This window comes from Dendropsophus ebraccatus, chromosome 5 (assembly GCF_027789765.1).
Source record: "Dendropsophus ebraccatus isolate aDenEbr1 chromosome 5, aDenEbr1.pat, whole genome shotgun sequence".
Lineage (NCBI taxonomy): Eukaryota > Metazoa > Chordata > Amphibia > Anura > Hylidae > Dendropsophus > Dendropsophus ebraccatus.
Genome location: NC_091458.1, coordinates 87,613,707 through 87,639,042, shown reverse-complemented (window position 1 = coordinate 87,639,042; position 25,336 = coordinate 87,613,707). Strand labels below are relative to the sequence as shown.

The 25,336-nt window shown below is 39.7% G+C and overlaps 1 protein-coding gene and 1 long non-coding RNA gene across 2 annotated transcripts in view; one reads left to right on the top strand and one right to left on the bottom strand.

The window, feature by feature from the left end:
* GPC6 (glypican 6) overlaps positions 1–25,336 on the bottom strand; it is a 411,403-nt gene that overhangs the window by 332,741 nt on the left and 53,326 nt on the right. The gene's annotated exons all lie outside the window — the stretch shown is intronic.
* LOC138793666 (uncharacterized) lies at positions 1,333–9,301 on the top strand. Its single transcript, XR_011363311.1, has 4 exons — positions 1,333–1,412; positions 1,896–1,998; positions 5,938–5,991; positions 9,229–9,301. It is a non-coding gene; the product is annotated as an uncharacterized lncRNA (long non-coding RNA).

The following is a 25,336-nucleotide window of genomic DNA, read 5'->3' as shown; positions in this document are numbered from 1 at the left end:
CTTAAATAGATTTCACGTTTTGTTTAAAAATGATATTTTACTGTGTGTATAATAGGAAATAATATTGTTACCAGGAAATAAAAAATATCTTTTATTATGCCCTATGTTTAAAAAATATAAAATTATTTTTGATATTTTAACACATACTATAATTCAAGATGCAAAACTTCAGAACTGTCAACTGCAGATTACTTCCCAGTGGCAAAAAGTGGGAAAAAAATGTTGAAAAATTGCGAATGAGCAGCAAAAAAGCTAATACAGATGAATTACCTAATCTCCCTATTATTTCCTACAATCTCAGATCCTCACAAGAACTCCTTCAGTGTTTTCCTCTTGTCTGCTCCAGACACAATTGTCTCTAAGAATTCTCCTGTGCATCTTCCTTCCTCAACTGATCCGACTTTCATTTTTAAAAGTAACCTGAAAACCAAGAGAAAAGCCTACAACCTAAAATAATCCTGCTGCCACTTCACTGCAATATAGGCTTCTGCCTTTGTGTACAACCTGTTGCACCTTGTAAACCATCATAGGCATGGTCCTCTCTCTTTGTTCCAGTTTGTTTTAGGGCCCTATTCCACCGGACGATTATCGTTTGCATAATCGTTAACGATTAACGATCGCAAACGACCGCTATTGTGAAAGACCTGAAAACGTTCACTCATTTCCATGGAGCGATAATCGTTACTTATGATCGTAATTGCAATCTTCTTCGCTATTTGTTCGCTATTGCGTTCGTAACTATTGCGAACGACCGAACGACGTCTTATTCAATGCGAACGATTTGCAAACGTTTTGCTAACGAGCAACAATAAAAATAGGTCCAGGTCTTATAAAGCAATCAACGATTTCTCGTTTGGTCATTAATCGTTAACTGCATTTCAACCGAACGATTATCGTTTAGATTCGAACAATTTAACGATAATCTGAATGATAATCGTCCCGTGGAATAGGGCCCTTAGGTCATGTTTGTTTTACTTTTTTTGTCTTGTGTCTTATGCTTAAGAGGATAGTCTCACAAAGCAAAGAAGGTAAAATCAGATGTGTCCCACATATATGTAAATAAGTGTGTGTGTGTGTGTTTTTGTGTGTGTGTGTGTGTGTGTGTGTGTGTGTGTGTGTGTAAAGGAGAACAAAAGTGCTGTTTTTAGTAAAGAAGTTTACACCCCTGTACTTTTTTTCTTCCGTATGCATCTGATTTCTTCCTGGTTTCCTCTCTGAACTATGACCCTGCACAGACACTTTTCCCACAATCCCCCTTGCTGCATGTGAAGTGAAAACCAACTGCCAGTACTAATCAGACAGATCATGTGACTGGGATTGAACTGAGGATAAGTGACCCCAGAAAGTGGATGCCTGGCAGGCTGTGGCCAGGGGCAACAGGATATGAAACTAAGCAGCACATAAGGGGATAAGTGAGTCCATATCTCTCAAACCACATATTTTAAGGAATGCTTGTAAATTTTAAATATGTTTCACTTAACACAGTATATCAGTAAAGATCTAGTTTTCTTTGTGACACCACTTATTTGAAATCAATGGTGCTTTAGGGTAGCTGATCTGATGGCACAGATTTGAAGTTGCAGATTCAAAGCAAATCAAATCTGCTGCGGATTCAAATCTGAGTCATCAAATCTGCTGCAGATCCTGTATGTGTGAATGCACCCTTAAAATAAATAATATAATAGTTATGTTATACTGTATATATAATAGTTATTCATCTGCTATAGTTATTCACACAGAAGGCGTCACGCCTTGTAGTGTGTATTTATACTTTGTAAATTCAGTTTACTTTTTTGCCATGATTAAGAGGTGTTCACCTCGCAACGCGTCGGTGTGTTTTTAAAGTTTTTTATTTCATGTGATGCCATAAATAAAGTCTGGAAATTTTATTGAAGAGCTGGAGACGGATTTTCTTTCCTTACATTGGATACGGCCCGCAATACTAAGTCTTTCGTGCTCCTAGCCAGGAAAGCCACACAGACCACATGAGCAAGCATGGTGAGCTGATTTAAAGTGTTTCTCTTTTCTTAGATATCTGCCTGATTTGGCAAATAATCACTCAGACTAAATAAGCATTTGGATGTCATCACATCCTTTCGTTTTATGCCATTATTCAAAACCTCTGGTACACATCTTGCACAGACCTTGCTTTGGTAAGAAGCCTTAGATTTGATAAGAAAGTACAATGTGAGGCAAGGGGACTGTCCGACACACCTCTGCTTTTGATAGAGGGCTCCATGTTAGAAAAGTTATGTTGCAAAATCAATTATTTGGCAGACAATTATTTGGGATACTTATTAGAGATTAGAGAGTAGTACTCGATCAAGTCGATATTCGATCAAGTAGTACACTATTGGAAATACTCTATTTTGATCAAGTATTCGATCCAAACCCCAGTAAAATCTTAAATCCTATCCCACCGGCCCTGGTGTTTTTTTTTAAACCAATAACTATGTGTGTGTGTGGGGGGGGGGGGGGGGGGTGTTGTACAGGCACTAAGAGCGCACAGGCAGTGGCTGGCTAATCCATCTGACCTTCACAGTAATCGAATAGTGGATTTGAGATTCGTTTTAAGATGCTAATTGGAGCTAGAGAGGAAGACAGAGTGTAGCAGAGTGAGTTAGGTATTAGGTAATTTTAGGCAGGAGAGACCCCCAAAAGCCATTTTTAGGGCTAAAGCTATAGAAAGAACACATTTATCTAAAGATATACAGCTATTAAAATGGCTAGCAGCACTTAGGTGTGTTCAGACAGGCAGGAAGCTGGAGTGTATTCACCGTTAGGAATAGGCTGCATTCTATCTGTCTATATAGGGTATACGGCTGTATACTCCTTGTGTGCCAATGCCAAAAATAAAAGCTTGGTACTACTGTTTTGCATGCTGTGGTAACATAAAAAATTTGAACGCCTGTTGCCTGCTGTAAGGCATTCAGCTATGTCATAGAGAGGGTATACGGCTGTATACTCCTTGTGTGCCATGAGACCCACACTCTCTTATGTGTAATAAGGGCATATGGAAGTGGCAGATGAAAATTTAAAGAGGACGTGTCTGACCATATCTCACACACACACAAGGACAGTTAGCGGTGGGGGCTGTTTGATTTCCCCATTGCCTATGCCATCAGTGGTTATCATAGGCAGCGTGATTTAAAGAGGAGCATGAAAATGTTTCTTTGACTTAAGATGTGGCTTTCTGTCCATACTACTGTATGTAGATACACATATATTTGATAATGGAGTAGGTTTACAAATGTATAAATTGTTTTTATATATATAACCATGTTCATAGATAGAAACATCTCCGCTACATTAGGACTATCCAGCACTGGCTAATTTATATAGATCGGGTTATTGACATTGATATATATCCTTGCATTGGTATAGATATAGTATGTTCTGATTGGACGATTATAACATGTGACCCGGCATCTCTGGGCGTGCGCGCTGAGATGGTTGCTGACGCCGGCGTCGTATCCGGGGGGCCTCAAGATCCGATGTGCGCATGCCCGTGACGTCATGTTGCGGTCATGCGCACTAGGAGTGATCTGCCTGCCCGGATGTGACGTGGCCTCCGCTTCCGTCTCGGCTCGCCGTGGTCCCGGAAATGCGGGTGAGTTAACTGGGATACAGACATATATAGGGGGGTATGGAACAGAAAGGGGCAGTTCCCTTAGGAAGAAACGAAACGTACGTAGGGACGGCTCTTTCTGGTGTTCTGGCAGCATGGGTAAGTGCAATAGAACTAGATGTTAATAGTATGCTGATTTTAGATCCCTTCAAGATTGAATGTAAGCATATGGGATATTAGGAGACCTTTTAGCTCCCTGATAGAGATATATATATATCCCTGTGCAACATATTAAGATAGAAGTTAGGACATAAGTTACTATTATAAATTGCACTTTCTATGATTAGGTATACCTGCTGACACCGGTTTTTATATATAAACATTTTTTTTTTAATAATTGTGGTCATTTTTTTATATTTTACTTCAATGAAATGTAATATGTATTTGGTACCAATGTATATATTATAAATATCATTTATATTTTTTATGAACTAAGCCCAGTGTTCGTTTGTATAAAATACTGTAAAGGAAAGAAGGTTTCCATGTATTTTTTACATAGAGGTTATATTGTGTTTAGAGTGTTAGGCTGTGATAGTGGCATAATACTGCAACTTTGGTGTGTTAGATACATCCAGGCATGCTTCCCCTGCTGTCCCAGTTGCATTCCAGAGGTGTAGGCATCATTTCCTAATGTGTCATTGTGGACTTGGTGACCTGTGAGTGGTCGAATTTAGATTTTCAAGACTCAAGGATTTTTCTCCCATAGACTTTAAAGGGAACCAATCACTCTAAAATTGGCCATAAAGGAAACGTGCTGGTACATCACCCAGTACGCTTCCCAAACATCCCCCTGTAGCCTCCGTCCCCTGTACATACAGACCACAAAGTTAGTTTAATAACCTCCCACGCTCTATGTAAATTACCAGACAAGTAGTCACGGTGGGCGAATTTCACAATTCGCTCATCTCTTTTAAAGATACTAAATAAAAATTATCCTATATGAAATAAAGCAAAGAAGTACAGAACACAATTTTCACAATGGCAAAGTATATAGTCTGAAAATGAAAAGCTTCTAAACCCTAATTTCTTTTAATGCATGTGTCTTCTTTTCCTCCTTGCCTTTTAAGAGCCATACATCTCTTATTATTGTATATACAGAGCCATAAGAGGGTTATGTTTTCCGCAACCAATTATACTTTGTAATGACATCCTTTATTTTTTCATAAAATACATGTTTTTCATTTTTACACTATTTAGGCTGGGTTCACATCACGATTTTGCAATCTGTCTCACTGTATCCGTTTTGCAAAACGTACAGAAAAACATGGTCAAACACATTTTTGTGTGCGTTTCCAAATGTAAAAAAAAAATTGGACCCGCTTTGATCCGTTTCTTTTTATAATGTAATTCAACATACAACAGCATCAGTTTTTACCATCCTTTTTTTTTCATAGAGGAGATACATTAAACGAATTGCAAAATCGTGATATGAACCTAGCCTTACTGATATATTACCTTCAGGTCAGTATGATAACAGCGATATCCAATTTGTAAAGCTTTTGCTATGATTTGCTAGTTTTAAAAAGTAGTATGGTATGGTTTTTCTTGGACATATATGTAGCACCCTATTGTTGTGATTGAAATGTGACCAATCCATTTTTATTTAAAAACTATTATTTGAGAATGCTGAGTGCTGCTGTTTCGCAAACACGGATGCTATCACCCATCATCATACTGTAGACCAACAATTCAGAATAGGCAGAATAAACACTGGCATTCAATGACTGACAGGTGATGTTTACTCCATTTATGCTCTTCCCTTTTCTTTTTCATTCAGAATTTATGATTAATTCAATTGGCAAAAACTCTTCAGTTTGCTCCACTAGCACATCCATATCCACACATGCATCCAAAGATTATGCCCTGAAAATAAGTTTCACACACAGTGGCCCCTGTATAAATACCGTATATGCTTAATGTTGCACCCCTGAAAATTGATGCCCTATGTTATGCCAGGGTAGAAAAATGCTCTACTTAGTAAATAAAAATACCAAATGTCGTGCTACCTAAATAAAAAATGTGCCTTGTCCTCTGGCTCCAGAATAAAATATATGCCCCCTTAATATATTTATCGTCACACTGTGCTCTATAAGTAAAAGGTGTACCTATACTGTACCCCTGATTTAAGTATGGCACCCTTCTGTCCTTTGATTAAATGAAGGGTGCACTCTGTCACATCAACCAGCCACTGCAACTTCTGATAACAAAGGTGGCATAGGTTACTTGACTGGACAGGGAGCCATGCAGGGCTTTCTTGTACATTGCGATACTGGTAATATCTTTAATTGTATCTGTTCCTTCATATGCAGACACAACTGAAACCAGAAAATGAAAGAACCAAATGCAGCCCACAAACAAATGGGGTAGGTACAGTAGGCCCCATGGAGTGCTGAAACTGATTGATGGTTGCTAAAGCCAGTTCTATTAATGCATTTAGTGGCTCTAAATATCTATTAAGGGACCTGTCGAAGGATCACACTTCTCCATGTCTCCACCATCCAGACTGATCCTGCCTCCAGCCCTTCTATTCTGTTAATTATTAAGTTACCCAGGTCAGACCCTACAAATTAAATATTAATTTGACTCACATGCTCTAACTTTGGGGGACATCTATCAAAATGCGCCCCTGGCATACGCTATGGAAAAGGGGCAAGTGTGTCTCCCACTCACTTGATGTGCAGGCGGGGGGTTCAGCAAAGTGGGGAGGAGGTGTGGCCTCCCCCGCACCTGATTTTTCATGATTTACTCCTGCTCATGGGCATAAATCATGGGAAAAAAATAATGCAAGTCCATAATAAAGGAAACCATACCTTGTAATATAAATAGCTGTATTTAAAGGGATATTCAGAGTAGGTATTTTTTAAATGTGCCTAAGCTTGGGGGAAAAGTGCACATGCTAAGCCCAAACACAAAAAGCACTAAGCAATAAGACCCATTCTCAGTGAACATAGAAATACAAAAGATTGTCAGCAGAAAAAGTACACTTGGTGCATCTAGTCTGCCCTTTTAGTGTTTACTTTTTTATTATCTTAGGATAGATATAGTGCTAGCCAAAAGTATTGGCTTCCGGTAATGATCAATGAGTTTCTTACAATGATCTGCTGGAATTTTAGACCATTCTTTTTTGGCAACTTGCTCCAGGTCCCTGAGACTTGAAGGGTGCCTTCTGCAAACTGCCATTTTGAGATCTCTCCACAGGTGTTCTATGGTATTCAGGTCTGCACTCATTGCTGGCCACTTTAGAAGTCTCCAGTGCTTTCTCTCAAACCATTTTCTAGTGCTTTTTGAAGTGTGTTTTGGGTCATTGTCCTTTTGCATGCACTTACTAGTCATTTCTCCCACTAGCCAGAAACCTACTCCACACTGATAAGGGGCAAAACCCCCAAAACAGCTGTCTGTGGATGGATACCTTGCTTAGGTGGTTTCCTTAATTGGAGACATACCTTGGTTGTTCCTTCCCGGAGGAAGGTCTGGCTAGTTCACTGACGTCGAGACACGTGATGGTGCCTCTGCAGTGTTCTTTTGCATAATTGTCATGCTGGAAGGCCCATTACCTCTGAGGGAGACCCAGCTTTCTCACACTGGGCCCTACATTATGCTGCAAAATTTGTTGGTGGTCTTCCGACTTCATAATGCCATGCACACAGTCAAGCAGTCCAGTGCCAGAGGCAGCAAAGCTGTAGGGACCATGTTCTTTTCTTTGAAGGCCTAATTTTTTTTCCTGTAAACTCTATGTTGATGCCTTTTCCCAAAAATCTCTACTTTTGTCTCATCTGACCAGAGAACATTCTTCCAAAAAGTTTTTGGCTTTCTCAGGTAAGTTTTGGCAAACTTCAGCCTGGCTTTTTTATTTCTCTGGGTCAGAAGTGGGGTCTTCCTGGGTATCCTACCGTAGAGTCCCTTTTTATTCAGACAGCGACGGATAGTACGGGTTGACACTGTTGTACCCTGGGACTACAGGGCAGCTAGAACTTGTTTGGATGTTAGTCAAGGTTCTTTAGCCACCATCCGCACAATCTTTCATTGAAATCTCTCGTCAATTTTTCTTTTCCGTCCACATCTAGAGAGGTTAGCCACAGTGCCATGGGCTTTAAACTTCTTGATGACACTGCGCACGGTAGACACAGGAACATTCAGGTCTTTGGAGATGGTCTTGTAGCCTTGAGATTGCTCATGCTTCCTCACAATTTGGCTTCTCAAGTCCTCAGACAGTTCTTTGGTCTTCTTTCTTTTCTCCATGCTCAATGTGGTACACACAAGGACACAGGACAGAGGTTGAGTCAACTTTTATCTATTTAAACTGGCTGCAAGTGTGATTTTGTTATTGCCACTACCTGTTATATGCCAATACTTTTGTCCACCCTCTTTTTTATGTTTGGTGTAGAATTATATCCAAATTGGCTCTTTTACAATTCTTTTTGTGGTTTTCCATTAAAGACAAATTAAATGAACAGATTATTACCAAAGCATTTGTGATTGCAATAATTTTCTAGAAGAAATTGAGTATTATCTGACAGAATTGCAGGGGTGCCAATACTTTTGGCCAGCACTGTATACGTTTATTCCAGGAATGCTTACATTTTGTTATTGTAGATTTACCAACCATATCTGCTGAATGTTTGATCCAAGCATCTACTACTCTTTCAGTAATATTTAACTCATGTTGCTTCTTATCTTTCCCTTAACTAACCTCTGACTGTGTCCCCGAGTTCAGTTTCTCTCTAAAAACACTTCCCTTCAGACTATACAGATTCAAATGATATGTTTTATGCCTCACACCCTCTACTATTTTTGTAGTCCGTCTTTGGACTGGTTCAATTTTATCAATATCCTTTTTTTAGGTGGGGTCTCCTGAACTGGACACAATATTCCAGATGTGGTCTCACTAAAGCTCTATACAGTGGGATCACAATCTCCCTCTTCCTACTGGTTTTACCTCTAATTATACAGCCAAGCGTACAATTAGCTTTCCCTACCGCCTGGTTGCACTGTTGACTAATCTTAAGGCTGTCAGAAATCACTACCGCTAAATCCTTCTCTTCTGAAGTCTTTGCCAACACAGAACTGCCAAAATGATACTCAGATAGAGGATACTTCTTTCCCAAGTGCATTTTTGTATATTGCTTGTCATGATATAAAGATAAAAATAATGAAAATGTCCCTTTAAATAGCAATGTTTTATTCCCTTAAAACTGAACGCAAGTTTCCATCATCACAATAGATTTGGTAATTGTTTGTTGTTACACTTATTGTCTTTGACATAATGTTGTTCACAACTCCCTGACTCATGCTTTTCTGACATACTTCCATATATTGCTATTTTAGTGAAGTTAAGCTGAAGGGTTACTAAATAGTTTTCAGCAATATACACATTTCTCTCCTGTCATTTTTAGTAAGATAAGGATACAACAAAAAAGTCAATGTACTAAAAATTATTCCTACAGTATATCTATTTATCAAACAAAATCTAATAAAAGCAATTCTTAAGTGAGCTCCGATATCATTCCTCTATGGCTTGAAGGTTGGTAGTTCCTTGTCTTACATTGCTGTAACAATTTAGTCTCTGCTCTGTCAGTATTACTCCCATGTCACAACCATAGGTGGAGTATGGAAAGAGAAGGGATGGGAAAGGACACAGACATTGAGCCCTAGCCTGGTCCCACCCAGCTGATCCTGTCTATGTGCCTTAAAGAGCCCTAAGCGACGGCAGACAACCACAGTAATGGTCCCATACCTAAAGCTCGGGTGAAAACATGGAACAGAGAAAACAAACACCTTGGATAGTTAAACAAGCAGGGGTAAAACCAAATGGACAATGGAGTACCACATGAGGATGCAAATAGAATGCACATTCAATAAAGTAGGTCCACCTCTCAACCTAAATTACGCTTAGTTCATTATTAAAGCATACCTGTCTTGGTTGTGTTTCAAAGACCGGGAGATGCACACAGCACCCAGGAGCTTGCTGGGTGTTAACAATCAGTCCAAATCCACAGGAAAGAAATCCGTGGCACTCGATCCCATAAATGAACGGTCCATTATTAATTTGCAAGTACAAATGCAATCCATTGTTAAAAAAGTGTGCACAGCAACGCGTTTCGACATCTCTGTATTTTTCACAGCTAATACATAATAGCAATAAAACCACTTCTATTTATATCAAAGTTAAAACAAACGTAAACAAACACTTACCACCTCCCCTTCTCCGGCATCAGAGGTAATGTATTGCGCATGCGTCAGATAGACTAAGCTGTCAAACTTCATATCGCGATACCGGGAGGGTCGGGGTAAGAGCTGTCCCTAGTGGATAAATGTTACATTACATCAGGTACAGACTACAACACTATCAAAATTAATATATATAAACATCAAATCTGTTCTATAGTTTAGCCCCTTTGGAAAACGGGTGTCCATGTTTCAATATCTAAAAGGCTTCACGATTAAAGACCTCTTGTGACCAGCTCCCACCTCTACAGTTCTTATTAACCTTTTATATACCATAAAAGGGGAAAAGTCTCTATTATGGATATTGATAAAATGCCTTGCCTTGCCTTTAGATATATTCTCCCAGTTATAGACTCGTTATAGACTTGAGTCTATATCGCAAGCCGATTGCTTGCAACACCATATTGGAAGCTACTAGCTGCCATCCAAAACATACTTTATCATTCCAAAAGGAGAATATCTTAGAACGAAAAAGGCATGTTTGAGGGAGGAGGATTATAATAATGAGATAAAATCAATAGATGAGAGACTTTTGAAAAGAAAATATGCTCCATGGATGTTAAATAGAGCTAAAACGTTAACAGCACAGAGGGATCGTGAGCCTTTTGTTTTCTCCCATAGTAAAATGAAAGAAAGTAATTTTGAGAATAAACCCACCTTCACTACGTCGTATAGTTTACAATTCCCTGAAATAAAAAGAATTTTTAATAAAAATTTACCAATTTTATTTCAGGAGGAAAAACTCAGTAAAATCTTAGAACACGGGTGCAACGTAACAGCTAGAAGAGGCCTAACTTTAGGTAACATTACTTCCCCCACAATACCTAAGTGTAAGACAAATAAAGGCAGAACATGGCTGTCACAAAAAGGGTCTTTCCCATGTGGGGGGTCCCGATGTAGTGTATGTAAATTTACGGAAAAAACACAACCACATCTAAAAATAAAATAAAAAAAATCTATGCCATCAATTTGTTTATTAACTGCAATAGTGACCATGTTATTTATGCAATTTTTTGTTTTTTTTGTAGTAAAACTTACATAGGATGCACAACAAGAAAATTAAAAACATGCATTGCAGAACATGTTTACGATATTGGACAAAAAGGGGAGAATGTATCTGGAGCTGCAAGGCATTTAATCAATATCCATAATGGAGACTTGGAATTTTTCTCCTTTTATGGTATTGAAAAGGTTAATAAAAACTGTAGAGGTGGGAGCTGGTCACAAAAGGTCTTTAATCGTGAAGCCTTTTGGATATTGAACATGGACACCCGTTTTCTGAAGGGACTAAACTACAGAACAGATTTGAAGTATATATATATATATATATATATATATATATATATATATATATATTAATTTTGATAGTGTTGTAGTCTGTATCTGATGTAATGTAACATTTATCCACTAGGGACAGCTCTTACCCCGACCCTCCCTGTATCGCGATATGAGGTTTGACAGCTTAGTCTATCTGACGCATGCGCAATATGCCAGAGAAGGGGAGGTGGTAAGTGCTTGTTTCTGTTTGTTTTAACTTTGATATATATAGAAGTGGTTTTATTGCTAATATGTATAAGCTGTGAAAAAGACAGAGACGTCGAAACGCGTTGCTGTGCACACTTTTTTAACAGTGGATTGCATTTGTACTTGCAAACTAATAAAGGACCGTTCATTTATGGGATCGAGTGCCACAGATTTCTTTCTTGTGGATTTGGACTCATCCAAATAGAATGGTCCATGAGACAAGACAGGTATAGCAGTACAGTTAAACAAGCATAAGGAGTACGCTGAGCACACTTAAGTCTACTAGCCAGCATAGAGATCAGGACACTAATACACTTTATAGGAGGTCAGGAACTTGGTCCATGACGTGATTGGACTAGATCCCTGAGCCTCCATCAGAACACCTGCTGCCTATGGGAGTTGACTGGCAGGAAATCCTGCCAGTCAAACCTCCCTGGATGCAGCACAGCGGAGGTATGGCTGAGCCCCCCAGGCTGGTGACTCGACTCTGCGGCTTCCCCGGTAACCAGGGCCGCCATCGGGTATCCATGATGTCACTCGCCAGGCAATGCTGGAGGCAGGTAGTGAGGCATGCTTTTGCATCATGCAGCTGCCAGGGTGGGCTTCTGAGAGCCTGGAGGTGCTCCAGAAACTGAAAATGTCGCTGGATCGTGGAGAGGTAAGGATGTTACACTACCCTTCTGAAATTATACATCACGGTCGATATCTTATAGTTGGCTGGTCTTATTTCCTGGTCCTTCCTTCTTAGACTGAAAAAACATGGTCCTGGCCTCATGGGACACTAGAAGGCTATAGATTACTATGGCAATCTTCTGCATTTTTCCACCTACGCATAGTAGCTTTATGAGGCCTTGTTTTTGTAGGGAAAGCTGTAGGTTTCATTGGAACCATTGTGGGGGTTTATTGATCAGTATGGGGAGATCTCAAACACACAGTTAATGCAAGACAGCCCAGGAATTTACAAGAACTGGAGGCTTTTTGGGAAGAAGAATGAGCAGCTTTACCATCTGAGAAAACAAAGAACCTCATCCAGAACTACCACAAAAGACCTCAAGCTGTCATTGATGTGAAAAGGTGAAATACACAGCATTAAGAACTGGGGTATATTCAATTATGATCAGGGTCATTTGGATGTTTCAGTTGTCAATATTATTTAGAAAATAAAAAACAAAGTTTTGTGTTATCAGTCATTTTCTCTGAAAAAGAGAACAGGAAAGCAAAAATTCGGCCAGGGTATACTCAGGAATGCTCAGCCGAATGTTCCTGGGTGTAAGGAGGACAGGAGAGATAACTGATTATTCGTCCATCAGTTATTGAAGGTGTATGACCATCTCTGGGACCATACAATCTTAGCACCTAATGGTCTCAAGTTTTAGCAGACATTGGGACCATTGGTATGCTATTGGCTGCCACCATTGCAACGTAAAACATTTGCTTGTCCGGGCACCAAACTGCTTACAGATATAGTACCTTTCCTACTTAGATGTTATGGTCATTATTGTCTGTATCAACTTAAGAAGTAAAGAGCATTAGATTTAACTTTGCTGCAGGGTGTCAGCTGTAAGTTAGGCTCAACTAAGGCATAGCCTTAGGAGGTCAGTAATAGGTATGAGGTCTGGCTTGGGTGCAATGAGAAGGTCTGGTGTCAATATGGTTAGAAAATCCACATGATAGGAATGTTAGGGTAAGGGACAGGAGTTTATGTTTTGGGAAAAGCAGTATGACAGCAGAAGTATAAATACTGTAGCTATAACATCCCCTCCCCAGGCCTATCTAAAAAAAAAAAAAAAAAAAAAGACCCCTTAAATGATAATAAAATCTCCTTTGTTTTGGCTTGGCTACAGGTTCGCTATAAATTTAACCCAATAACCTATAGGAGGTAAAAATGGTAGCAATATGGAATGTGCTGCATATTAAAAAAAACTATAATGTGTAGATGTAAGCATAACTATCTAAGTGTATTGGCACGTTTTTTTCAATGAGAGTGAATGAGTCCTTACTAACGGCTTCAGTTCATCTGAAATAGAAGGCAGCAAGAAGATATTTCTTCATGCATTGCATTTGTTGTTGAATACAGATTAATTCCTACTCAACCTGGATGATATTTCAGCGATTCCCGGTTTTACTGGTCACAACATGTTTATGTTTATAGTGCCCAGGGACGAGGTTCAGGATCTCAGTACTTTGTGCTGCTTCCCATCAGTAATTATTGCTGATGCATTTTTTCAGTGGTTTCCACTGCAGTGCTCAAAAACCAATAACCTTGACGTGCACTGTATATCATTTGTCACATGGCTCATTTACACCAATTTGGCAAGGACAGCATATTTGTCCTGTGATACTTTTAGGTTCAGGAGTTTTAAGGCTACAGGCTGTCAATAAGGATTTTATAGAAATGCTTTACTTACTATGATGGTTTATTTACACTTTAAGTAGGAAAGATTATGTTGTAGGTAGCAAATATTGAGAAATTTCAAAGCAATTATTCTTCATACTACCTGCTCTGAGAAATACCAAGATAATAATATTTTTTCCAGGATGCATTAATCAACAGCTGCACTATCTGGGTCTGGTTGTGCAACTTACTGTAAGGGTGGCTTCACACTTACAGCATTCACAGTGGATTTCACTCTGTGAGTTTGCAACGAAATCCGCTGCGAATCCTTGTATGTCATTTTCAATGGGGTTACATATCCGCAACAGAATTTAATCCTGCTGCAAGTATGTAACCCACCCCCTTTAACCCACCCCCACCACCCAGCATATATTACCTGCTCAGTGCCGCGGCTGCATGTGAGGCTCCCGTCAGTCCTGCTCAGCCAATCAGTGACTGCAGCGGGGACGTGCACTGATTGGCTGAGCGGGACCGACCAAGGTAATGTATGCTGCGGGCAGCAGGGGGTTAAAGGGGCTGGGTTACATACTTGCAGGGGAATGTAAGTTCTGCTGTGGGTATGTAACGCTATTGAAAATCACACTACCAGACTCGCAGCGTGAAATCCGCTGTGAATCTGGTACGTGTGAAGCTACCCTAAGTTCTCTCATCTCTAGTGTATATACAGACAGATCAATAGATATGTACTTACATACATTTATATATATATATATATATATATATATACATACATACACACATACACACACACACACACATATATATACAGACACACACACACTAGTATACTACACAGTATGGACATGACACAACACAAATAGCACTCTATACATAACATAGGACATCACACATACATAGAGCATTAGCAGCACGCTATACATACCATAAGATACACACACATAGTGGAGTAACTTTTTGTAGCTGGGTGCAGCCTAGAAAGGGTTAAACCATCAGGCAGAGGTCCTATGCTAATAACCCTCCCCCACCCCCTCCTCCCGACTGAAGCTGCAGAGGCTCTTGAGCTAAGGTGGAAAGGATGAGAAAGATAAGAAAGTATAGACTGTGGGGTATGATGCTGACCATCACCCCCCACCCCCCAATTACATACACCCCAACACTGTACTGCTGATCCCCCACAGTCACCCCCCCCCCTCTCCCCCTCCAGACAGCAGCACTTACAGGGACGCTCTCTTCAGCTGTGTGCAGGCCGAGTCGGGGGAAGAGACGCCTCACACAGGAGCTGCTGCCTGTGCTGGATGCTCTGCAGAGCCGCAGGGAGGAACGTGGGAAAGCCAGGTACTGTGTGTGGGGGTGCATCAGACATCAGAGCCTGCTGCCCTGTGCAGAACGTCACTGATGCTGTGTGTGGTGAGGGAGGGCGCCCCCTAGCTGTCAGCGCCCCTTGCAGTGGCCCGGTCTGCACGGTGCTAGAAACGGCCCTGCATAGAAAGCACAGAAAGTTTAAGAATGGGTTGTTTGTTAGTTTCTCACTATGGGCAGCAATGTATGAAAAGTTTGGGCAGGATACCCCTTTAAAGATATTTTGTCACATAATCCAGAATTTTTTTTTAATCTTTCTACTCAATTGAAAATTTAGATTTTTTTTATACTCTTTAAGTAAATTCTATGGAAATATGTATGTATTAACTGCAAGATTTAAAGCTGGATAATTTAAATGGCTGTAAGTCCACAATTTTATTCCAAGAGGATTTAAAGGGAATTTCTCAACTCCCGGGCCCTACCTAAGGTGCTGACAGTGTGCTGTAGCTGGCAGTCCCCTAGTGAACATGGTCAGTTTTGGTAATTCTCCGTGCAGTGGATTATGCCCAATCTCACGTCTCCTACTGAACTGAAGAGGCAAAGAGGAGATTAACGTACCACTCTCTGAAACATCTCTCCAATCCTTCCTCTTCCCTCTTCTTCATAAATAATCAATGCTGCCCGGCCTCCTGCTCTCTCAGCTGTCAGCCAGTGTCTCTGATTGCAGATGAGTCCTCTGTAGGCAGGTTATGTCTGAAAGAAACTGTTTAGGGGCTAAAGTCAAAGGGTAACTCACCTGTCTAGATGCCTTCCAGCAGTTTGGTCTCTGGTTCAAATCCTCTGATGGTCATGAAATAGAGCTCTTTTTTTTTCTTATTATTGTATCATTGTTAAGACTATGTTCACACACAGTAGTTTTGTCAATTTTTTGCAACCATAACCAGCTGTTGAAATTGAGTGGAAGGCAGCCACTTAATGGCAAATAATTACTGTTCTTATAAAACAACGGCCGATATTTGCCATTAAATGACGGCCATCCACTCAATTTCAACAGTGTTTCTAGAGCCTTTCTATGTTTTCAATCCACTCCTGGTTTTGGTTGCAAAATACTGACCAAAATACTAAACAAAAATACTGTGTGTGAACATAGCCTTAAAAATGATAGAAAAATGAGAAAAAAATAAATAAATAAAAACCTCTCTTTCATTTTAATCAGGGGATTTGAACTAGAGAATGAACTGCAGGAAGGTTTCTTGACAGACGAGTTACCCCTAGACCACAGTTCCAACACATTTGGGCTGAGAGATTCAACTATATCTGAGTGTTTCTCTCAGACTTAACCTGCCTACAGAGGACTGATCTGCAATCAGAGACACTGGCTTACAGCTGAGTGAGCAGGAGACCGGGCAGCATTGATTATTCATTAAGAAGAGGGAGTAGGAGTGGTGAGGTGTGCCATAGTGTGGCATGCACAACTCCTCTTTGCCTCTTCAGTACAATAGGAGATGTGAGATTTTGCATAATCCATGGCATGGAAAATTACCAAAAGGCACCATGCTCACTAGGGAACTGACAGCTACAGCACACTGTCAGCACCTTTGGTAGGGCCCGGGAGCTGACAGATTCCCTTTACACATGGATTAAAACATGTTCTGTTCCTGTCTAACTCAACTTTGTCTACACCATTTACAACTTAGTAGCACCATATTCTACCAACGATCATTTTACTCACAAATCCGCCAGTCAATTCTGTTTCACTTCATCAATTTCTTAAAAGGTTAGAGAAACGACAAGTGTCTACTATACGAGCTTCTCCTATTTCTTTACAGAACATCTGTTGGTTTTAATTTGTATTGTTGAATAGAATAAGAGCTTAAATGTTACTACAGATCTTTTCTCTTTTTCTCCAGGTTCCAGTTATCTAAAATTAAATAGTCTGAATTACCCTGAAATTTAGAAACAATACTATTTTTACATAAGTAAACTTATAATGCAAAGTAAATGAAAAGTGCGACAGTACCAATATCTCACATTACGTGTCATGACACAAACACTTTTGGTAGGGACATGAACACCTTCAGTAAAGATTATCTTTATATTCATTCCCTTCCCTGTTGTAGATGTATTGCTGGCAAAAACAACATTCCTAGATGGAAGTGAATTCAAAACGACAAGTAGCATACAGAATATAAAGTGATGCACAGATAAACTGATACAATGGTTATATACTGGGGGAAAAAAAGAAAAACATTGGGGCAAAGACTATGAAGGGGACTTATGCCAGTCCAAGTAAACTCCCTGCCGTTACTGGCTACTTAATAAATTTGCTCCTTTACAGTAGCTGGCCACTATGATTTACTCCAAGTCAGAAGTGGTGAGCATGGTATAAAGCAGCCAAAAAAAAAGCAATTTTTTTTGCACAACTGGGCACTGTACAAAATTGTGCAACATTTTTTTACTTTCTTGTTAATGTCCCCCCCCCTCACTCACACACACACACACACACACACACAGCCACCATGTGCATAGATTAGGTGTAAATTTCAGAGATGCTTAAAGATATGATTTGGATGATTATTGACTGAGAGAGACACATACAGTATTGCTGTCAATTAGCCAGTGTAAGGGTCTATTTACACAGAAAGATTATCTGACAGATTATCTGCCAAAGATTTGAAGCCAAAGCCATGAATGGATTTGAAAAGAAGAAAAATCTCAGGCTTTCCTTTATGACTTGATCTCTGTTTATAGTCTGTTTCTGGCTTTGTCAGATAATCTTTCTGTGTAAATGGACCCTAAAAGGGCTAGCAATCAGCTGATAAAAAAAAATGTGTTTGTCAGCTGATCGCATCTTTTTTGAGGCCAATAAAATCATTGCTAGTAATGGTGCATTTACATAGACAGATTTATCTGACAGATTTTTTAAGCCAAAGCCAGGAAGAGACTATAAACAAGGAACAGGTCATAAAGGAAAAACTGAGATTTCTCCTCTTTTCAAATTCAGATAGATAGATAGATAGATAGATAGAGACAGGAGAAAGCCCCACTTCCAAATCCAAGCAGCGGGTGCTGTACAGAGTAAGTCCCTTGGCTCGGGATCCCAATAGATACAACAGCGAAATTCCGCAGCACACCAGCATCCGGTGAAAAAAAGTGATATTTATTGCATGTGGCAAAAAATAACAGAGAGGATGCAACGTTTCTGCCTTCTCACAAGGCTGTTATCAAGCATGATAACATAATGCTAACATTATGATAGCATGATGACAAGCTTGATAATGGCCTTTTGAGAAGTCAGAAACTTTATTTTTTGCCACATGCAATAAATATCACTTTTTTTCACCGGATGCTGGTGTGCTGCAGAATTTCGCTGTGTAGATAGATAGATAGATAGATAGATAGATAGATAGACAGACAATTTAACAGTATACAATCTTAGGTCAAATTAGGTCTATTGTCTGATTAGAATTCTATATCCCCCCATGTATGTATATGATATGTATTTTCTGTCTTCATGATAATTTATAGTTTTGCTGGTGGCTATTTAAAAACAGGCATTTCTTTTGTGCAGCTTTCCTATTATAGGGCACAATTTTAGGCTATGATCACACACTGCCATCAAAATATTGAGATTTAAAGGGGTGACATAATCATTAATTGTGGCTGTCATTATCAAAAGATGGCTATCTTTTGCTGTCAAAATTACAGTCGTCCAAAAAGACAGCTGCAAAAAAAACCATTGTGAGAACATAGCTTTAGTGGTTGTCTGCGAAAAAATTATACTTAGACATGCTGCTGGAGCTGCGGAGACATGTCAGCAATGTACAGTATACTTACTTGACCCGCTCACCAGCTGCTGACGGTTGCCAGTCAGCCTACTCTATGCCAATGTCAGCTTTTAAAATACTTCCAATGACATGACAGTTCCACCTGTAATATCCACTCAGATTAGAGTATATGTTTATCAGCTAATTTGTCATTGGATGTTATAAAAACACTGATAGCGTTGAAGAGCGGGTGGCCCAGGAACCAGCAGCTGCGGGAGAGTGGTAGAGGTAAGTATGCCCCAGCAGTGTGGCTAAGTATGAATTTTTTAAATGCTTTAAATGGGATCTATAAGAAAGTGAGATTTAAAGGGGTATTCCCATCTGTAGATATTTGCTAGGTCCAACCACCACCACTCCCATGATTTTGTGAACCGGGACCCTAAAATCCCCACTGAATGGGACTCTGGGTCACACATGGGTGCTGCTGCTCCATTCATTCCCTATGAAACTGCTATAGAGAATGAATGGAGCAGCGGCACAAATGCACAGCCCACAGCTCCATTTAGCAGAGATTGCAGGTTCTCTATTCTCAGAGGGGTATCACCCGTGGGGATCTTTTAATTATGTTCTATTCTGTACATCTATCCGAGCATAACTATTCCCTTGAAAATATCCCTTGAATTCTATTTTAACACCTCTTCTTAAAACTACATTAGCAACAAAATTTGCTAAACTACTACTGAATACATTCAGTTTTCAAATACCTGTTGGCTAGACTCAATTATGCGCAAATGATAAGGTAGAAATGCAATGGCGTATTCATGCTAAACATGTGACTTTAATCTTCTATAATATGTGGTCAGCCTAATGGATATTTCTAAAGGTCAGGAAGAAAATGACAAAGCCAGAAAGTATTTTTTTAGTAGCTATAATAACAAACATATTGCACTAAAATCCTGATAGCCAGATAAATCATTTAAATATGTATAGCATGAGAAAAGATAGTTTGACATTAGACACTCTATTAATAAGGCTGATGGTCCTCATTAAAAGATTGCACATGCTTGCCTTAGGGCCCTGCAGACGTGAATAGAGAGGAATTTCAATAGTGCTTACTATTCATTGGTCCCTTTCCTTCCAGGAATAGTACACCAAAAGCCCAGACTGACTAGAAAAGTCTTTTTGTCTCTAACTAGCTTACTGACTTGTTCCTAATACACAGCTCCAGCCTCCGGCTGCAGCAAAGGGTGGCTGTACTTGGGCCTAAATACTAACACTCTCTTACACTTCATCCAATTACTCCACACACTCCCTGTTCTGACAGCAAACTGGGACTTTATTTCCTCTCCGTTTCCCTCCTTTAAAGCCCTATTACACAGGCCAATGTTGGGCAAAAAGCAAATGCATACCAGATCAGTGCTCGCTTCCTCCTCATTCCATACAGCAAGCGATTTTTGGCCAGAACGGTCGGTAATCTGACATGTACGGCCTATAATCTGTTCATGCAGTAGGGCTTTTAGTGTTGCAGTACAGCGCAGAGCACCGCGATAATGGACAATGAGTCAAAATATGGGTCTCTGTGGTATTAGGTTAAAACAGGCCTGTTAGCATCTATTTGCTGACTAAAATAAAGACAGTGAACACTATATAATCCTTATTTCAGTTGGTCATGTTGGCACGCAGATATTAGCTTAGGATAAAGATAAAGCCCACAGGGTGTTTTGCTGGTCTGCAAAAGCCCAGCAAAATTCACAGAGGAGGTGTTTACATGCAGATATAGGGGCACTAGGAAGAAAGAAGCTGAAAGCTGTTGGGTTTCTGTGTAGAATGACATGTCTTCATGTCTTCATGACAAGTTTCCCAGCTAGCACCATCTTGGATATAGACCAGTTGTAACCCAGGAACGGTGGCAGCTAGAAAGGTGGCAGATGGCTTAAAATACTCAGGGGGACTTAGTGAGTAAGATTTGTGAGTTTGGGAGCATTTTATTTTTTATGCTCATGGGCAGAATACCCCTTTAAATATACAAAAATTCATACAGATTTTGCCATTGGTCGGAATCAAACCCAGGACCTCAGCACTGCTAGGCAATAGTGCTAAACCTTGAGTCTTATCCATAAAGCTACATGTAATACAGTTATTCATAGAATAGGAAAGTTGTAAATCTTTGTATTTCAGCAATTATAATTTGATAAAAAGTGATCTTCAATTAGTGAATGCAAATTTATATTTCAAAACAATGGATACATTTGGATACAATATTGTACAACAAGTAGTGACAACTGTTATCTGAGTTATCGGCTGACATCATTAATGTGATTGAAATGCTAAGTGTAGTTCATAAAGCCATCTTGAGAGAAATCTTACTTTGTGATTGCCCTGCCAGGTACCAATCTGATTTTCCATCAGCTGTTCACACTTATTAGGAGCTGAAATGAGAAAGACGTGGTTCACCTCTCATAATAAGTTCTATCACCGTGATGACATCTTTCAATCTAGAAGCACAGCTCATCTTCTCTGTCATTTTCCCTTGGAATCAGCATAATAATGTGTCTTGTAATTAGTGCTGACGGCTGTCCTGATTACTACTTTGTTTTCTGTCGGCATATTCATATCCACATGATTGAAGATTTACTGTGCACATGTAGCATTCTCTAGGGAGCTCCACTACTCAACTAATGCCTGATTTGAAGTTCTGAATGTTCAATGATAATGTCTTTTATTACTAGCTGAACCTGTCAGTATTGTAGAGACAGTATAGCTCCTCTAGATGTCTACTTTGATTTTTCCATGTTCATTTACTTGGTTATGAGGCTCCATATGTCTTTCCACCATTTTGTGTATTACAAGCCCTGGGCAGGAAATTGATATGGTGACACCAGTAGCATTTAGAATTGGGCTACAGTGTAAAATGGCCTTAATGTTGCAGCACAACAATGGTACTCAGTGTTTGCTTTTCTAATGCCCAGTCCATGAATTCTGTAAATCTAGTATATTTTTAATAGCAACTTCCAAATACCTATAATTTTCACAGTCATCTGTTCAAACAATAATATGCATGATTGTTACACACCATGAAACTACACACCCATCATACTATTCAGTAAGTAGGAGCGTTCAGACATGACTGGACTTTGGTGTGAAAATTAGAGGAAATGGGTGCAAATGTATTTATATCAACAGTAAACGTATCCTATACGGACAATGCTTAGCAAGTAAGAAGCCACTGCGCCAAAAGTACCATGTTAAAGCCAAGTTACAGCTTGCAACTTCACAAAAAAGATAAAGATTTTACTCTTGGGGACATTTTTTCCTATTGAAACTAAAATTACTATTAAAACTATTTGACCATTATGGCTATTATTTAGAGATACTGAAAAAAATCTCTCAAGACATAAGTTTCAAACATGTAGTAAAATGGCTTAACCCCTTAAGGACCGGGCCTGAAATGGCCTTAAGGACCGGAGCAAATTTTATGAATATGACCAGTGTCACTTTATTCATTAATAACTTCGGGATGCTTTTACCTATCTGGCTGATTCTGAGATTGTTTTCTCGTGACATATTGTACTTCCCATTTCTTGTACATTGAAGTCGATACTTTTAACGAATCTTTATGAAAAAACCAAAATAACGTGAAAAATTTAGAAAAAAAGCATTTTTCCAACTTTAAAACTTTTCTGCTTATACAGAAAATGGTTATACCACATAAATTATATATTAAATAGCATTAGCAACATGTCTACTTTATGTTGGCGGCATTTATTAAACTATATTTAATTTTTTTTAGACAATAGAAAGCGTAAAACATAAGCAGCAAATTTCCAAATTTTCTGTAAAATTTCAAAATCAGATATTTTTAGGGACCTGTTCAGGTTTAAAGTGTATTTGAGGGGCCTGTATGTTAGAAAGCCCCACAAAGCACCCCATTTCAGAAACTGCACCCCCCAAACTCTGCAAAAGCACATCCAGAAATTTTTTTAACCCTTTAGGGGAGTCACAGAAATAAAAGCTTAAGTGTGTAAGAAATTTGAAAATTTTAATTTTCTGTGCAGAGATTTTCTTGTAATCCAATATCTTTCATAATTGAAAACCTATTACCAGAGAAATTCACCCCAATATTGATTGCCCCGTTTCTGCAGTTTATAAAAATACCCCATATGTGGCCCTATTGTGCTATTTGACGCAACCACAAGCCTCAGATATAAAGGAGCGCCTAGTGAATTTGAACACCTCAGTTATATTTGGTCATTTATGACTGTACCACTTCAGGTTGGCAGAGGCTCTGGGGTACCAAAACCTAAAAAACACCCCTAAAGGGACACCATTTAGAAAACTACACTCCTCAAGGAATGTAACAAGGGGTGCGGTGAGCATTTGGACCCCACAGGTGCTTCACAGATTTTCTGAACAATATGGCGTAAAAAAAAAAAAAATATTTCTTTATACTAAAACGTTGTTCTTCAATTTTTCATTTCCACAAAGGGATAAAAGGAAAAAAAACGCATAAAACATGTAGCGCAGTTTCTCCAGAGTACAGAAATACCCCACATGTGGACATAAAGTGCCAAGCGGGCGCAGGACGAGCCTCCAAAGGGAAGGAGCGCCAATTGGCCTTTGGAAGCTGAATTTCACTGGAATGGATTTCAAGGGCCATGTCGCCTTTACAGAGTCCTTGTGCTGCCAAAACACTGGAAACCCCCCACAAGTGACCCCATTCTGGAAACTACACCCCTCAAGGAATCTAATAAGGGGTGCAGTGAGCATATGGACCCCACTGGTGACGGGCACAAATGTGGAACAATGTGACGTGAAAGTGAAAAATTTCATTTTTTCACTTTCAAGGCACAAATGTGGCCGTCATCAAGTGGTCCATATCCTCACTGCACCCCTTGTTAGATTCATTGAGGGGTGTAGTTTCCAGAATGGGGTTACTTGTGGGGGGTTTCCACTGTTTTGGCAGCACAAGGGCTCTGTAAATGCAACACGGTGTTCATCATCCATTCTGGCCAAATCCAGCCTCCAAAATCCAAATGGCGCTCCTTCCCTTCGGAGGCTTGCCCTGCGCCCATATGGCGCTTTATGTCCACATGTGGGGTATTTACGGACTTGGGGGAAATTGCTCTACACATTTTGTGTGTTTTTTTCTCTTTTAACCCCTTGTGAAAATGAAAAATTCAAGGCTAGACCAACATTATAGTGTAAAAAAAGTAATATTTCATTTTCACGCCACATTGTTCCACATTTGTGCCCATTACCAGTGGGGTCCATATGCTCACTACACCCCTTGTTACATTCCTTGAAGGGTTTAGTTTCCATAACGGGGCCACTTGTGGGGGGTTTTACTGCCTTGGCAGCACAGGGAGTTTTTAAATGCAACATGGCCCTCGAAATCCATTCTACCCAAATCCAGCCCCAAAAAGCTAAATGGCGCTCCTTCCCTTCAGAGGCCTGTCTTGCGGCTACATAGCGCCTTAAGTCCACATGTGGGGTATTTCCATACTCGGGGGAAATTTCTCTACATGTTTTGTTTTGTTTCTTCTCTTTTAACCCCTTGTGCAAATGAGAAACCTGAAAACTAGATCAATGATGTTGTGTAAAAATTTAATTTTTTACACTTAAACATTGGCCTAGCCGTGAATTTTTCATTTTCACAAGGGTTTAAAAGAGAAAAAAACACAAATTGTGTAGAGCAGTTTGTCCCGAGTACGGAAATACCCCAGATGTGCACATAAAGCGCCATGCGGCCGCAAGACGGGCCTCCGAAGGGAAGGAGTGCTATTTGGCTTTTGGAGGCTGGATTTGGCTGGAATAGATTTCAAGGGCAATGTCGCATTTACAAAGACCCTATGCTGCCAAGACAGTGGTAAACCCCCACAAGTGACCCCATTCTGGAAACTACAACCCTCATGGAATCTAATAAGGGGTGCAAAGAGCATATGGACTCCACTGGTGACGGGCACAAATGTGGAACAATGTGACGTGAAAGTGAAAAATTTCGTTTTTTCATTTTCACAGCACAAATGTGCCAGTCATTGAGGGGTCCATATTCTCACTGCACCCCTTATTAGATTCCTTGAGGGGTGTAGTTTCCATAATGGGGTCACTTCTGGGGGGTTTTCAATGTCTTGGCAACACAGGGCCTTTGTAAATGCGACATGGCATTCACCATCCATTCTAGCCAAATGGCGCTCCTTCCCTTCGGAGGCTTACCCTGCACCCACATGGCGCTTTATGTCCACATGTGGGGTATTTCCGTACTCGGGGAAAATTGTTCTACACATTTCGTGTTTTTTTTATCTTTTAACCTCTTGTGAAAATGAAAAAATAAAGACTAGATCAATGATTTAGTGTAAAAATTAAAAAAAATTTTACACTAAATGTTGGTCTAGCCTTGATTTTTTCATTTCCACAAGGGGTTAAAAGAGAAAATTAACACAAAACGTGTAGGGTAATTTCCCCTGAGTAAGAAAATACCCCACATGTGGATATAATGTGCCATATGGGCACAGGGCAAGCCACCAAAGGGACAGAGCG